Source organism: Balaenoptera physalus (genome assembly GCF_965194825.1).
Source record: "Balaenoptera physalus genome assembly, chromosome: 4".
NCBI lineage: Eukaryota > Metazoa > Chordata > Mammalia > Artiodactyla > Balaenopteridae > Balaenoptera > Balaenoptera physalus.
Window position 1 is genome coordinate 110,839,462 of NC_138891.1, and position 14,587 is coordinate 110,854,048.

General features: G+C 37.8%; 1 long non-coding RNA gene across 2 annotated transcripts in view; it reads left to right on the forward strand.

Moving 5' to 3' along the window:
* The first annotated feature begins 9,185 nt into the window (after window positions 1–9,185).
* LOC309660152 overlaps window positions 9,186–14,587 on the forward strand; it is a 68,709-nt gene continuing 63,307 nt past the window's right edge. For both annotated transcript variants that reach the window (XR_014263211.1, XR_014263212.1), the window contains exon 1: window positions 9,186–13,830. This is a non-coding gene — a long non-coding RNA (uncharacterized lncRNA). The remainder of the gene's footprint in view (window positions 13,831–14,587) is intronic.

Below are 14,587 nucleotides of genomic sequence, written 5' to 3' on the forward strand. Positions count from 1 at the left end.
TTTTCTTTAATTGATATCTATTCTCATAGTGTTGTTGTCAGAAAAGATACTTGATATGATTTCAATTTTCTTAAATTCACCAACGCTTGATTTGTGACTCAACATATGATCTAACCTGGAGAATGTTCCATGAGTACTTGAGAAGAAAGTGTATTCTGTTGTTTTGGATGGAATGTCCTATAAATATCAATTAAGTCCATCTTGTTTAATGTATCATTTAAAGCTTGTGTTTCCTTATTTATTTCCATTGGTGAAAGTGGGGTGTTAAAGTACCCTACTATGATTGTGTTACTGTCGATTTCCCCTTTATGGCTGTTAGCATTTGTCTTATGTTTTGAGGTGCTCCTATGTTGGCTGCATAAATGTTTACAATTGTTACATCTTCTTCTTGGATTGATCCCTTGTTCATTATGTAGTGTCCTTCTTTGTCTCTTGTAATAGTCTTTATTTTAAAGTCTATTTTGTCTGATATGAGAATTGCTACTCCATCTTTCTTTTGATTTCCATTTGCATGGAATATGTTTTTCCATCCCCTCACTTTCAGTCTGTATGTGTCCCTAGGTCTGAAATGGGTCTCTTGTAGACAGCATATGTAAGGGTCTTGTTTTTGTATCCATTCGGCTAGTCTATGTCTTTTGGTTGGAGCATTTAATCCACTTACATTTAAGGTAGTTATTGATATGTATGTTCCTATTACCATTTTCTTAATTGTTTTGGGTCTGTTTTTCTACGTCTTTTCCTTCTCTTGTGTTTCCTGCCTAGAGAAATTCCTTTAGCATTTCTTGTTTGGTTGTGCTGAATTTTCTTAGCTTTTGCTGTCTGTAAAGGTTTTAAATTCTCCATCAAATCTGAATGAGATCCTTGCTGGATAGAGTAATCTTGGTTGTAGGTTTTTCCCTTTCATCACTTTAAATATGTCCTTCCACTCCCTTCTGGCTTGCAGAGTTTCTGCTGAAAGATCAGCTCTTATCCTTATGGGGATTCCCTTGTATGTTATTTGCTGCTTTTCCCTTTCTGCTTTTAATATTTTTTCTTTGTATTTAATTTTTGATATTTTGATTAATATGTTTCTTGGCATGTTTCTCCTTGGATTTATCCTGTATGGGACTCTCTGTGCTTCAGGGACTTGATTGACTTTTCTTTTCTCATATTATGGAAGCTTTCAACTATAATCTCTTCAAATATTTTCTCAGTCCCTTTCTTTTTCTCTTCTTCTGGTACCCCTATAATTCAAATATTGGTGCATTTAATGTTGTCCCAGAGGTCTCTGAGACTGTCCTCAATTCTTTTCATTCTTTTTTCTTTATTCTGCTCTGTGGTAGTTATCTCCACTATTTTATCTTCCATGTCAGTATCCGTTTTTCTGCATCAGTTATTCTGCTATTAATGTCTTCTAGAGAATTTTAAATTTCATTTATTGTGTTGTTCATCATTGTTTGTTTGCTCTTTAGTTCTTTTAGGTCCTTGTTAAATGTTTCTTTTATTTTCTCCATTTCCAAGATTTTGGATCACCTTTGGTTTCATTACTCTGAATTCTTTTTCAGGTATACTGCCTATTTCATCTTCATTTGTTTTGTCTAGTGGGTTTTTACCTTGCTCCTTCATCTGCTGCGTATTTCTCCATCTTCTCATTTTGCTTAACTTACTGTGTTTGGGGTCTCCGTTTTGCAGGGTGTAGGTTCATAGTTCCCGTTGTTTTTGGTGTTTTCCCCCAGTGGGTAAAGTTGGTTCAGTGTGTTGTGTACATTTCCTGGTGCCTGTGTTCGGTGGATGAGGCTAGATCTTGTCTTTCCGGTGGGCAGGAGTGTGTCCGCTGGTTTGTTTTGGGGTGTCTCTGAACTTATTATGATTTTAGGCAGCCTGTCTACTAACAGGTGCGGTTGTGTTCCTGTCTTGCTAGTTGTTGGGCATGGGTTGTCCAGCACTGTAGCTTGCTGGTCGTTGAGTGGAGCTGTGTACTGTTGAGACAGAGATCTCTGAAAGAGCTCTCGCTGATTGATATTATATTGGGCCAGGAAGTCTCTGTCAGTCCAATGTCTTGAACTCAGCTCTCCCACCTGAGAGGCTCAGGCCTGACACCCGGCTGGAGCACCATGACCTTCTCAGCCACACAGCTCAGAAGAAAAGGTAGAAAAGAAAGAAAGAAAGAAAAATAAATAAAATAAAATTACTAAAATTAAAAATAAAAAATATATTAAAATAAAATTAAAAGAAGAGAGCAAGCAAACCAATAAACAAATCCACCAATGATAACAAGCACTAAAAACTAAACTAAGATAAACATATTTATCAGAAACTAGTCAGTCACATACAGCAAACCCCAAGTCTGCAGTTGTTCCCGAAGTCCACCGCCTCAATTTTGGGATGATTTGTTGTCTATTCAGGTGTTCCACAGATGCAGGGTACATAAAGTTGATTGTGGAGATTTAATCCACTGCTCCTGAGGCTGCACTGAGAAATTTCCCTTTCTCTTCTTTGTTCGCACAGCTCCTTGGGTCCACCTTTGGATTTGGCCCCGGATCTGCATGTAGGTTGCCCTCTGGAGTCTGTTGTTCGCCCAGACAGGACAGCGTTAAAGCGGTGGCTTATTAGGGCACTCTGACTTACTCAGGCCGGGGGGAGGGTGGGGTGTGGAATGCAGGGTGAGCCTGCAGTGGCAGAGGCCTGCATGACATTGCAACAGCATGAGGCGTGCCGTGTTTTCTCCCGGGGAAGTTGTCTGTGGATCATGGGACCCTGGCAGTGGTGGGCTGCACAGGCTCCCAGTAGGGGAGGTGTGGATAGTGACCTGTGCTTGCACACAGGTTTCTTGATGGCTGCAGAAGCAGCTTTAACATTTCATGCTGGTCTCTGGTGTTTGTGCTGATAGCTGCAGCTCGTGTCTGTCCCCAGAGCTTGTTTAGGCAGCGCTCTGAATCTCCTCTCCTCGTGCACCCCGAAACAATGGTCTCTTGCCTCTTAGGCCAGTCCAGAGATTTTCCTGGAATCCCTCACATCTAGCTGTGGCACACTTGCCCCCTTCAGGCTGTGTTCACACAGCCAACCCCAGTCCTCTCCCTGGGATCTGACCTCCAATGACTGAGCCTCAGCTCCCAGCCCCCACCCACCCTGGTCAGTGAGCAGACAAGCCTTTCAGGCTGGTGAGTGTTGGTCAGCACTGATCCTCTGTGCGGGAATCTCTCTGCTTTGCCCTCTGCACCCCTTTTGCTGCACTCTCCTCCGTGGCTCTGAAGCTTCCCCCCCATCCACACCCCGTCTCCGCCAGTGAAGGGGTTTCCTTGTGCATGGAAACTTTTCCTCCTTCACAGCTCTCTCCCAGAGGTGCAGGATTTGTCCCTATTCTTTTGTCTCTGTTTCTTCTTTTTTTTTTGCCCTACCCAGGTATATGTGGTGTTTCTTGCCTTTTGGGAAGTCTGAGGTGTTCTGCCAGTGTTCAGTAGGTGTTCTGTAGGAGTTATTCCACATGTAGATATATTTTTGATGTATTTGTGGGGAGGAAGGTGATCTCCACGTCTTTGTCCTCCGCCATCTTGAAGGTCTTCCCAATAAAAATTTTTAAAAAATAGCATCTACATTCACAACCCCCCAGATGAAATACCTAGGTATATAATTATGTACCAACAAAATATGTACAAAATGTATATGAGGAAAATTATGAAAGTCTGATAAAAGAAAGCAAAGAAGATCTAAATAAATGGAGAGCTATTCCATGTTCATGAACTGGAAGACTCAGTATTGTCAAGAAGTCAGTTCTTCCCAACTTGATCTATAGATTCACTGCAATCCCAATCAATCAAAATCCCAGAAGTTATGTGTGGATATCAACAAACTGATTCTAAAGATTACATAGAGAGGCAAAAGACCCATAATAGCCAAAAAATATTAAAAGGGAAGAACAAAGTTGGACAGACACTAACCCAGTTCAAGACTTACTGTAAAGTTTCATTAATGAAGACTGTTTGGCACTAGCAAAAAACAGACAAATAGGGCTTCCCTGGTGGCACAATGGTTAAGAATCTGCCTGCCAATGCAGGGGACACAGGCTCGAGCCCTGGTCCGGGAAAGTCCCACAAGCCATGGAACAACTAAGCCCGTGAGCCACAACTACTCAGCCTGTGCTCTAGAGTCCACAAACCACAACTACTAAGCCTGTGTGTCACAACTACTGAAGCCCGCACTCCTAGAGCCCATGCTCCACAACAAGAGAAGCCACCACAATGAAAAGCCCACACACCACAACGAAGACTAGCCCCCACTCGCTGCAACTAGGGAAAGCCCTTGTGCAGCAGCTAAGACCCAATGCAGCCAAAAATAAATAAAAATAAACATAAATAAATTTATTTTAAAAAAAAGAATATACAAATAGATCAAGGGAACAGAACAGAGAGCATAGAAATATACCCAAATAAATACCGTCAACAGATCTTTGACAAATGTACAAAAGAAATACAGTGGAGCAAAGATAGTCTTTCTAACAAATGGTGCTGGAACAACTGGACATCCACATGCAAAAATTCACTCTAGACATAGACTTTACACCCGTCACAAAAATTAACTCAAAATGCCTTATACACCTAAATGTAAAATGCCAAACTATAAAACTCCTGGAAGATAACATAGGAGAAACCTGAACAACCTCGGATACAGCAATGTCTTTATATACAACACCAAAATCACGATCCATGAAAGATATAATTGATAAGCTGGACTTCATTAAAAGAAATAATTTCTGCTTTGTGAAAGACACTGGCAAGAGAATGAAAACACAAGCTGAATTGGGAGAAAATATTTGCAAACACATATCTGATAGAGGACCATTATCCCAAATATTTTTTAAAAAGCTCTTAAAACAGTAAGAAAACAAACCACAACTGACTAAAAAATGGGCCAAAATCTTAACAGACACCTTGCCAAATAAGATAGGCAGTTGGCAAATAAGCACATGAAAAGTTGTTCCACATCACATGTCATCAGGGAAATACAAACTAAAAAAAAACAACAAAAGATATACTACACCCCTATTAGAATAGTCAGAATCCAGAACACTGACATCACCAGATCCTAGTAAGGATGCGTTGCTGGTGGCAATGCAAAATGATACAGCCACTTTGAGAACTGTTTGGTGATTTCTTATAAAACTAATCATATTCTTACCATACAATCCAGCAATTGCTCTTCTTGGTGTTTACACAAATGAGTTGACAACTTTTGTCCACATAAAAACCTGCACACAGTTTGTCTGTAACAGCCTTATTTATAATTGCCAAAGCTGGAAGGAACCAAGATGCCTTTCAATAAGTGAATGGATGAATACACTGTGGTACATCAGGACAATGGAATGTTATTCAATACTAAAAAGAACTTAGTACAGAAAAGACATGGAGAAATCTTAAATGCATATTACTAAGTGAAAGGAGCCAACCTGAAAAATTGGCTCCATACTGTGAATCCAACTATATGTTATTCTGGAAAAAGCCTAACTATGGAGACAGTAAAAAAAAAAAAAAAAAAAGTGGTTTCCAGGGTTACAGAAGAGGGAGGGATGATTAGATGGAGTACAGAGGATTTTAGAGCAGTGGAACTACTCAGTGTAGTGTAGTGGAACTATTCAGTGGAACTGTAAAGGTAGATATATGTCATTATACATTTGTTCAATCACATAGAATGTACAACACCAAGAGTGAACCCCAATATGAACTATGGACTTTAGGTGATTATGATTTGTCAGTGTAGGTTCATCAATTGTACCAAATGTACCACTCTGGTGGGAGATGTTGATAAAAGGGGAAGCTATATATATGTGCGGACAGGAGGCATATGGGAATTCTCTGTACCTTCCACTCAACTTTGCTGTGAACATAAATCTTCTCAAAAGAAAAAATGTATATTCTATTAAACACACACACACACACACACACGCATACACACACACACACACACACACAGAGTATTGACAGCCTGGATACCGATTCTAGTTCTTGTTTTCCATAATTAGCTGTCTGATTATATGTAGGTCACAACAGATTTCTGTAGTTATTTCCTTATTGAAAAGTGAAATGATTAAGAAGGTCGCTGAGGTTCCTTCAATTCTAACATTTAGTAATCTCTCTCTACTTCACTTCAATAAAAGCATTAAATTTTATGATAGTAATTTTCTGCTTTCATGAGCAGAATACATATTTTTATAATGCCATGTTCTGATATTGGGGTTATTCTGTCTTTCTCTAAAATCATTGGGTGTTCATGTTTACTTTATCCATTGGTACAAGTAGTCAGTGTCATTAATGCAAAATATATAATTTATGATTGTTTTCAATAACACTGCTGTTCAACCAGTGTAGAAAGACAGAGCAGCTGAAAAGGTGCAGACCAAATATTCTTCTTTACAGACAATTCTGGACATACTTTTATGCAGAGTTCAAGCTCTGCTATCTCCAATGTTAAGATTAAATGAAGATGTAAGAATTCAGTAGGATTCATTGTGTGTTATTTCTGAAGGAACACAGTTGTCATGAGTCACCATTTGAGTCAATAGTAATTAAGGCTCAAATTACCACCTTTCTAAATGGCATGCTGGCTCTCCATGGAGAGTAACAATAGGCTGTATAAATGTGGAGTCAATTTAACTTGTACTACATATCATGTGAATCATTCTCACTGTAAAAGGAATTTGCGTATAAATTAAGGTATGTTTAGTTCTTTCTCCAGATCATAGATGGCTAAAGACTCCAAATGAGGTGTTCCTCCAAAGATTGGGAACTAGTAGGAAAATTTCACTCTGATCTTGAAGCTGGAAAGATTCTACATAAATTAATGAGATTAGCCACCTGCAGAAGTGACCTATTCTAACAGATGGTTCCTAAATGTGAGGATGATTACACAGGGGGGCTTCTCAAATCTCATTAAAGAGACTCAGATAAAGCCAATATAGGATAAACTGTGACCTAATTAATTGTAACTTCTTCTATGTAAAGTCAGCAGAAGGCTAAGGCATGACTGAAATCTGGGGGAAAAAATGGAGAGCCAAAAGGCCAGAATCTGACACTGGCATCCATTCAGGCAACATTTCTTGAGTGTCTACATATGGGCCAAGCATTTAGCAATATGTTGGCTCTTACTTAGAGAATAGGAATCACAACACTGAAGATAAATGTTTATATTTGTTTGGCAAATATGTCCTTTTGTATAAAGGGTTGGATTAAACTACCAGATTTTATTAATGTTACTAATTAAAATCCTCAAATTTCCTCCAATCAGATCTTTTAATAAATTTGAACTGATTAACCAGTATAAATATTTTGTTTAACTGTTTTTTAAAATCTCAGCATACTTTATTAAATTATTTTATTGAGAAAATACTAAGTAGAAGACATTTTGCATAAAGCTACGGAGAATGCAATAATTAATATGTCAATGTCTTATCTGCTGCCTTAAAAGTATGTAATCATAGGGGAAATAAATCCATGAAAACATAGCTACAATATTAAGTAAAAAGATATAGAAAAGAATTAATAATTCTTCATCTGGCATTTGGAAGCAGAGGGTAGAATAGGAGAAGATTTCATGAAAGGGATAACATGAGCTGAATCTGTAGAGATGTAAACGTCTCTTGAAAGGAGGAATGGCACGCCAAGTGGAGGGTATAATGTAGTTAACTCATAAAAGGAAAAAGGTGAAACTGGAAAAATTTCTGGAATATAGCGGGTATGGAGAGGAGTAATCACAGATAAGTGTAGAAATATGTTCAGAATAAGGTCACTGTATATCACATGCCAAGATAAATATATTAAACTTAATTCTTTAGAATGCAGGAAGCTACTAAAGTATTGAGTTAGCATGTAAATGGGGATCATGATTAAACATTTGAATGTCTCCATGCACAGTTATAAAACTGCTTTCTGACTTTTAAATTAATCTATTGTTATTTGGATGAATATACTAGCATATGAACATCCCTAGGTAGACTGATAAGAATCAATATCCAGATTATAAAGTACTGAGAACCAGACTCTGGTCCCATGATATAAATGTCTCATGAAGTCATAAGATAACAAAACACTGCTGTAGATGTTTTTACTCACCCTCTTTCCTCTAGACTATGATAAAGCCCAAATTTTAAAAGCTGAATTATCACTGAATTAAAAACTGAATTTAGTCAAACTATGATTCATTTAGTGAAATAATAAGTCTTTATTAAAAAAAGAAAACTTTTTTCTTCCTCAAAACTACTTAGATAATTACATTGTTGTACATGTATCCTCCTTAGAATTTGAAATTTCACGTACTTTGAGATTAGAACATTGTTTCAGCTATCTTCTTTTTAATGAAAAACACATCTTTTGAGAGTAACTTTTAAAAATATATTTTAATTTGTACTTCAAGTCACAGATTATAGTTTTAAAGTACTTTTCCATTTAAGTTTTCTTCAGTGAAGAATTTTTAACATCACTGACATTAATAATTTCTATCTAGCTGCTTTTCTTTTCAATGTATCCCTGAATTAGAGACCAAAATGTCAAGTTATGTGCTCCTAGAGTCCATTATTTAGAAGATCATCATAAACCCTGAAAAAAGAAAGATAACCAATTTATTAACTTCAATGTAAATGAAATTTGTCTTCTGTTCTTTTAATTACTTGATTCAATAACTAAAACAAATTTCTGCTTAATATCACAGATTTTGATACAAAGTAAAACTGAGAAAATCATTTCATACTTATGTGTCACTTGGCTATACATTATATCATCAACAGTATATTTGTCTGGAAGCACTTTTTAATTTTTAATTTCCTAATGAAAGGATACTGGTGTATTGTTCTTTTCTTCTAGATAAGTGGTGTCTAACACTATAGAGATTCCCATGGAAATAAGCAAAAAGAAATAAAAATAGAAAATTAAAAATCAAAAAGTTCTTCCATACCACCAAAGAAATGGGAAAAATAGGATTCTCTCACAGGATCATGTAATATTAAGCTGCCAGAATGGTGCTAATGTTATGATTTTGGTTAACTCTCATTCATGTCAGAGGTAGGATTAGTTTAGAACTCATGTTCTCCAACAACACATTGCTAACGCTTGGGCTTGAGCCACAGGTGTGGGCTAGAATAGCTCAGTCCCATTTGATTTCAACCATGCAGCCCACCTCACCTCCACAACACTCAGGAGCAGTGGGGGTGGTATTAGGCATCGCCTATCATTGGCACCAAGGGCAGTTACCCCACCCCTTCTGCAAGCTCTATGTCAAACATCAGGCAGTCAGCCAAGAACAGTACTCTGGATTGAACTGTGACTCCCTAAAACGTGTTGAAGTCCTAATGCCTGGTATCTGTGATTGTGACCTTATTTGGAAATAGAGGCTTTGCAGATGATCAAGTTAAGATGAAGTCATTAGGATAAACACTAATCCAATATGTCTGTATCCTTCCAAAAAGGATAAACTTGGACATCGAGACTGAGAAAGAGAGAAAATGCCATGGGGGGATTTGAATTACAATGCCACACGCCAAAGAACACCAAAGATTGCCAGCAAACCACCAGGAACTAGGAGACAGGCATGGAACAGTTTCTCCCTCATAGTCATTGGAAGGAAGCAATCCTAGCCTCCAGAGAGGTGAGACAATAAATTTCCATTGTTTAATCCATATAGTTTGTAGTATTTTGTTATGGCAGCCCTATGAAACTAAAACAAGTGACCACAACTATCTCCTCTGAGAGAATATAAGACTGTTACTCCACAGTACAAACCAGCCCTTCCAATCAATGTGGTCACTTCCTATGTCTTCTAAGATGCTCTTCCAGATAAGGGACAAACATTCTTATTGTCCCTTCTGATGGTAGCTGCAAAAGACATGGGTACGTCAAAACTGGAACAGATCCCAACCTGGAAATGCAGTGGTTATTGTCTAAAGACTTTCAGAGTGCTGTTTTTGGAAGATGTGTTATTCAATGTTAATGCTACAAAATTCTAAACAGTCAGTTTAACATGACTAAAAACTGAATCATTGTTCACAATTTTCTGTGTATTCTGGGTAAGACTGATTTGTGATTACCATCAACAAAGCACAGTAACAATCTTTAAGAGAGTCATCAGGAGCCAGCTGTCATGGGCAGCATGATAGATGATCAACATAATGAGTAATAATGAAACCCTAGAATTATGTAAATATTAGGGAAATGTAGAGGCAAAAAGGTCTGTATAGTTTCAGTACAGACAAATTCTATATTGAATATAGGGCCATGGAACAGTGAGTAATAGCAGAGTCTCTATCTTTTTCTTGTGACGAGAGGTATAAAATTAGCCAGTGCTATAGAAGAATATTTGTGTTCCCACCTAATTCATAGGTTGAAACCTAATCCCCAATGTGATGATGTTTGGCAGTGGACTTTTGGGATGTGATTAGGTCATGAGGGTGGAGTCCTTGTGAATGGAATTAGTGTCCTTATTAGGAATCTCAGAACTCTCCTTCCACCCTTCATTCACGTGAGGACACAGGGAGAATACAGCCATCTATAAACCATGAAGTGAGCTCTTACCAGACACTGAATCTACTGGTACCTTGATCTCGGATTTTCTAGCCTCCAGAACTATAAGAAATAAATGTTCATTGTTTAAGCTACCCAGTATACAGTACTTTTGTTACAGCAGCCCAAATGGACTAAAACAACCAGATATGACACATTTACAAATAAAGAATGCAGAGGGATGATTCCTGGAACTGAATAAGAAGAGATGGTACTAGATACTAATAAGAATATTCACGTCCACAGATTGGAGAATGAATGTGTGAGTACCTCTTTTATATCCATTATTTGAAATCTTCATTGATAAATCACTACTTTTTACAAGGGCTCACAGATTTTGTATCATGTTTTTTAACCAGCCTGTTTATATAGCAAAAGGGGTTAGAAGTGAGGGTTGGTAGTAGGCAATGGGTGGGGAGAGCGTTTCTCCAGAAAGAGGACCAGGGTTTTATGTTACAAGACCAAGATAGATCACAAGAACCAGTGATCCTTTGAAAATTATTCCCAGATCTCCTTGGCTGCCCTCATATCCGTTCCTTCCCCTTCCCCTGATCTTCACTGAACTGCAAGGCACCTGACATGTGCCAGCTTAGTATTTCTAAGTCCAGTGTCAATTTGTTGGTTGCAAACTAGGATTTATCATTGGGAGACACTGGTGGGAAATTGGAGGATTGATGAAAGAATTCAGGATATTGCTGTCACAGTTTCAGGCTTATAAGGCTTTCTGGCCAAGGCCGTTGCTTCTCTGTGGTTTCAGCTCCCACTGGGTAAGTACACTGTGTGCTTGTTCCACTGTCCCCAGGGCTCAGTGACAGTCTCCACTCAGCTTCTGTCTAGCTTAAGGGTAATAGTGTCTTGCTAAACAATAACCTGAGATGCAAATATCTGGAGGACCTCAAAGTGTTTCAGACACCAGCTATTGATTATGCAAATAACCAATGCCCTGAATAAATCCTATTATAAATATTTGTGACAACTGCCTTATTTACCTACACCAGTAATATTTATCTACTTCAGCAGTGCCTTCATTTTCCATGTGGTACACCGACTGTGGCAAATCAAGTCCTGTTTCTGGATTTCTTTACAAGCTTTCTTTTAATTCTACCATTTCCCCACCCATGGCCCTGAGTATGGCATGAGCAGTACAAGAGTCCACTTGAAGGTGGTATCCTCTGGAAAAATGTAAATGTAAACAAGACCCAGGACAACACAAAGGCTCTTGTAACCAGCCCCAGCTGCCCAGAATATGCAGCCTCCACATACACATGACAAGGCAGCTTTAACAGTCTCCTTTTTCACTTGTACTAATGACGGTTGAAAACTGGTGGGAGAATTTCACCTCAGAGCTGATGTTTTCTGTCAGTTGGCTCTGTATTTTACTACCATTTCTTTTATAGATGGGGCCTGAAGTGAATGAATATTGGTCCCCTTTTAAGAAAGACACCAGTAGCACTATTCTTTCTACCTAAGGGTGTTTGGGTCTTGGGATACAAAAGGTTGATTGGTGACTCCCATCAAAGGTACTCCAGTCTGTATGTCATAGACAGTTAAAATAGTGAAGCACTGAAGTTCATAGGGGAAGATTCCTTGGTTGGCTTTAATGGGTTAGACCACTAATGACTGATGCATCTGCTATGGTGTAGATGGACACCCTACACTTAGAATAGTACACTGCCAAGGTTTACTCCAAACAAAGTGTTAGGCCAGTCAGAGAAAAATGGCAATACACTGGCTAGTGTTAGGATGCTGTATAAATTGAAAAGAAAGTGTTTGTTGCAGGGGTAAATCTCCCTGCCATGGTTAGTTCTGGAGGGAGTTCTTCTCTGGCTACTGGAACCCTTATTATGCCAAAACAAAACAAAAGAATTTTTTTTCTTCATTCATTTCCTGAGACAGAAATATTTGCAAAACTACACACAATTTATGGGTGTGTCTTCCAGTCTATTTCTAATAGTTGAAAAATATGGCTTTTTCTCTGCAAATATAAGAAAAAATCAAGGAGACATAAGATAAAATTCAGTAATTAAAAGTTTAAAAAGAGAATCAAATAGGAACAAATACCTCTTATACTATCAGGAAAACACTTCTGAAATTTTCTAATTCACATTCCAAATAATATTTCCTCTCTGAAACAAGAAAAGCCAGCTATAAAGGATGATAAAATAACACTGTGGTGAGCAATTACTTTTCACTCTCCCTCTCCTGTCCTTTATTTTAGGGATAGTGGCTAAAATGGATGGTCAATTGCTCCAGCTTTGAAAGCATTTTGTACTTTCCGTGCCAAACTGTGTTAGTTATTTTCTGTTGTGCTGTTCAAAGAAGAAACATTCTGTACCTGTGCAGGGCTTTGTTTGGTTTCTTGTTTTGTGTTGTTTTGTTTTGGTTTTGTTTCAGGGTCAAATGATGGTGGTGAGACAGATCCTTCCAAAATTAATGTGTTTTCACAGCACATTGCGTTGCTGCTTGTAGCACCCCAGGGTTTCACAGCCTTCTTCTTTCATATTCAGTGGTTTAATGATACATTTTTGCAGTTCTGTATCACAGTTCTTTAATTCGGCAATTGAAGTCACTCATAAATAATGATCGGCATAGGATGGAGAATGTCTGTTCAATATTAAAATGATCTCAACTTCAGGTCTCTGAAAATTGCTGATGATATGGCTGTCTTGACTAAAATCTGAAGTTTTATTTTTCAAACATAGTTTCTATAAACAATCTGGTTGTGAAGACAATAGTCTTTTCTTTATAAATCAATACATATACGAGATACTTTTCTGTGTCAACAGTCACTGGCTATAAGGTGTATTTTACCTTTAAGAACTTCAGGGAGTAGTCATTCTGTCTTGTCTTTATTCTCTAGAAGAAAACTGTGTTCAAACTGAAGTCCCAGTAATGAAAGGTTTTTTTGTGTTTCAGAGAGGCCATTTTCAGGAGGCATCACAAAGGTAAACCGTTCTGAAGTCACTGAATCCTGTAAGAAACTAGCCCTAGAACTTGAGATGGACATTCCCATGCTCATCTTCTCAATGATTTTTTTTGGCTGCTTATTAGAATTCAACTAATCTATCAGCAAGTACCAATTGAGCTCCAACAAACACAAAACTAGGCTCAGTAATGTAGAGAATATAAAGAAAATGTCAGCTTCAGTTCTAGCTCTTAAGTAGTCTATGAGAGTTCTCTTAACTGACTTCCTCACTCTTTTATCACTTCTTTGGACAAAATTGTTTCAGAGATGGCGAAGACGACATGTTTGAAGATATCAACATTTCTCGCCTAATTCTGGAAATTCTGAAGTTTCAGTTTCAGGCAGGTGCTGATAACTAAATTTACATGAGTTCTTAATTTTTAGAGTTGATGAGTGGTTTGCAGAATATGTCTAAATACTGTCAACTTTCTTGTCACAGATGCTTGCCTTTAACCACTTTGTTACTACTACACAATGTAACCTAACAATTTAAAGTAATGAATCTCATCCCAGTATCTGAGAATCATAAAAGACTGTGATTTCCAGTTGCTTAAAGAAGAATTTGGGTGTATAAATTGGTGGAATCTCTATTCATCATAAGAACAAACATTAAAAGTAATTGACACATTTTGTTATAAAATGTACATCATTCAGAGAATTTAGATTTTTATCTCTACTTTGACACAGATTGTAAGGAGTTCTGGAATTTCCCATTTATATCCGTATCCTCAGTTAGGTAGAAGACAGGCCAGCAGATATATTGGTTAAATAAATTATGATATATAGTTGATGGAATATCTCTGTAGCAATTAGGATGTGCCAGGATGTTGACTGATGACATAATATCATGTACATGTTTATGGTAGGCAGAATAATGACCCCTCAAACTTGTCTATATCCTAATCCCTGGAACCTGTGAATACGTTACCTTACATGGCAAAGGGGACTTTGCATATGCGATTAAAAGTTAAGGATCTTGAGATAGGAAGATAATCCTGAATTATTCATGTGGGCCCAATGTAATCACTAGGGTTTTTATAAGAGCAAGAAGGATGCAGGAGAGTCAGAGAAGATGTGACAATTAAGCAGATCTTAGAGTGAT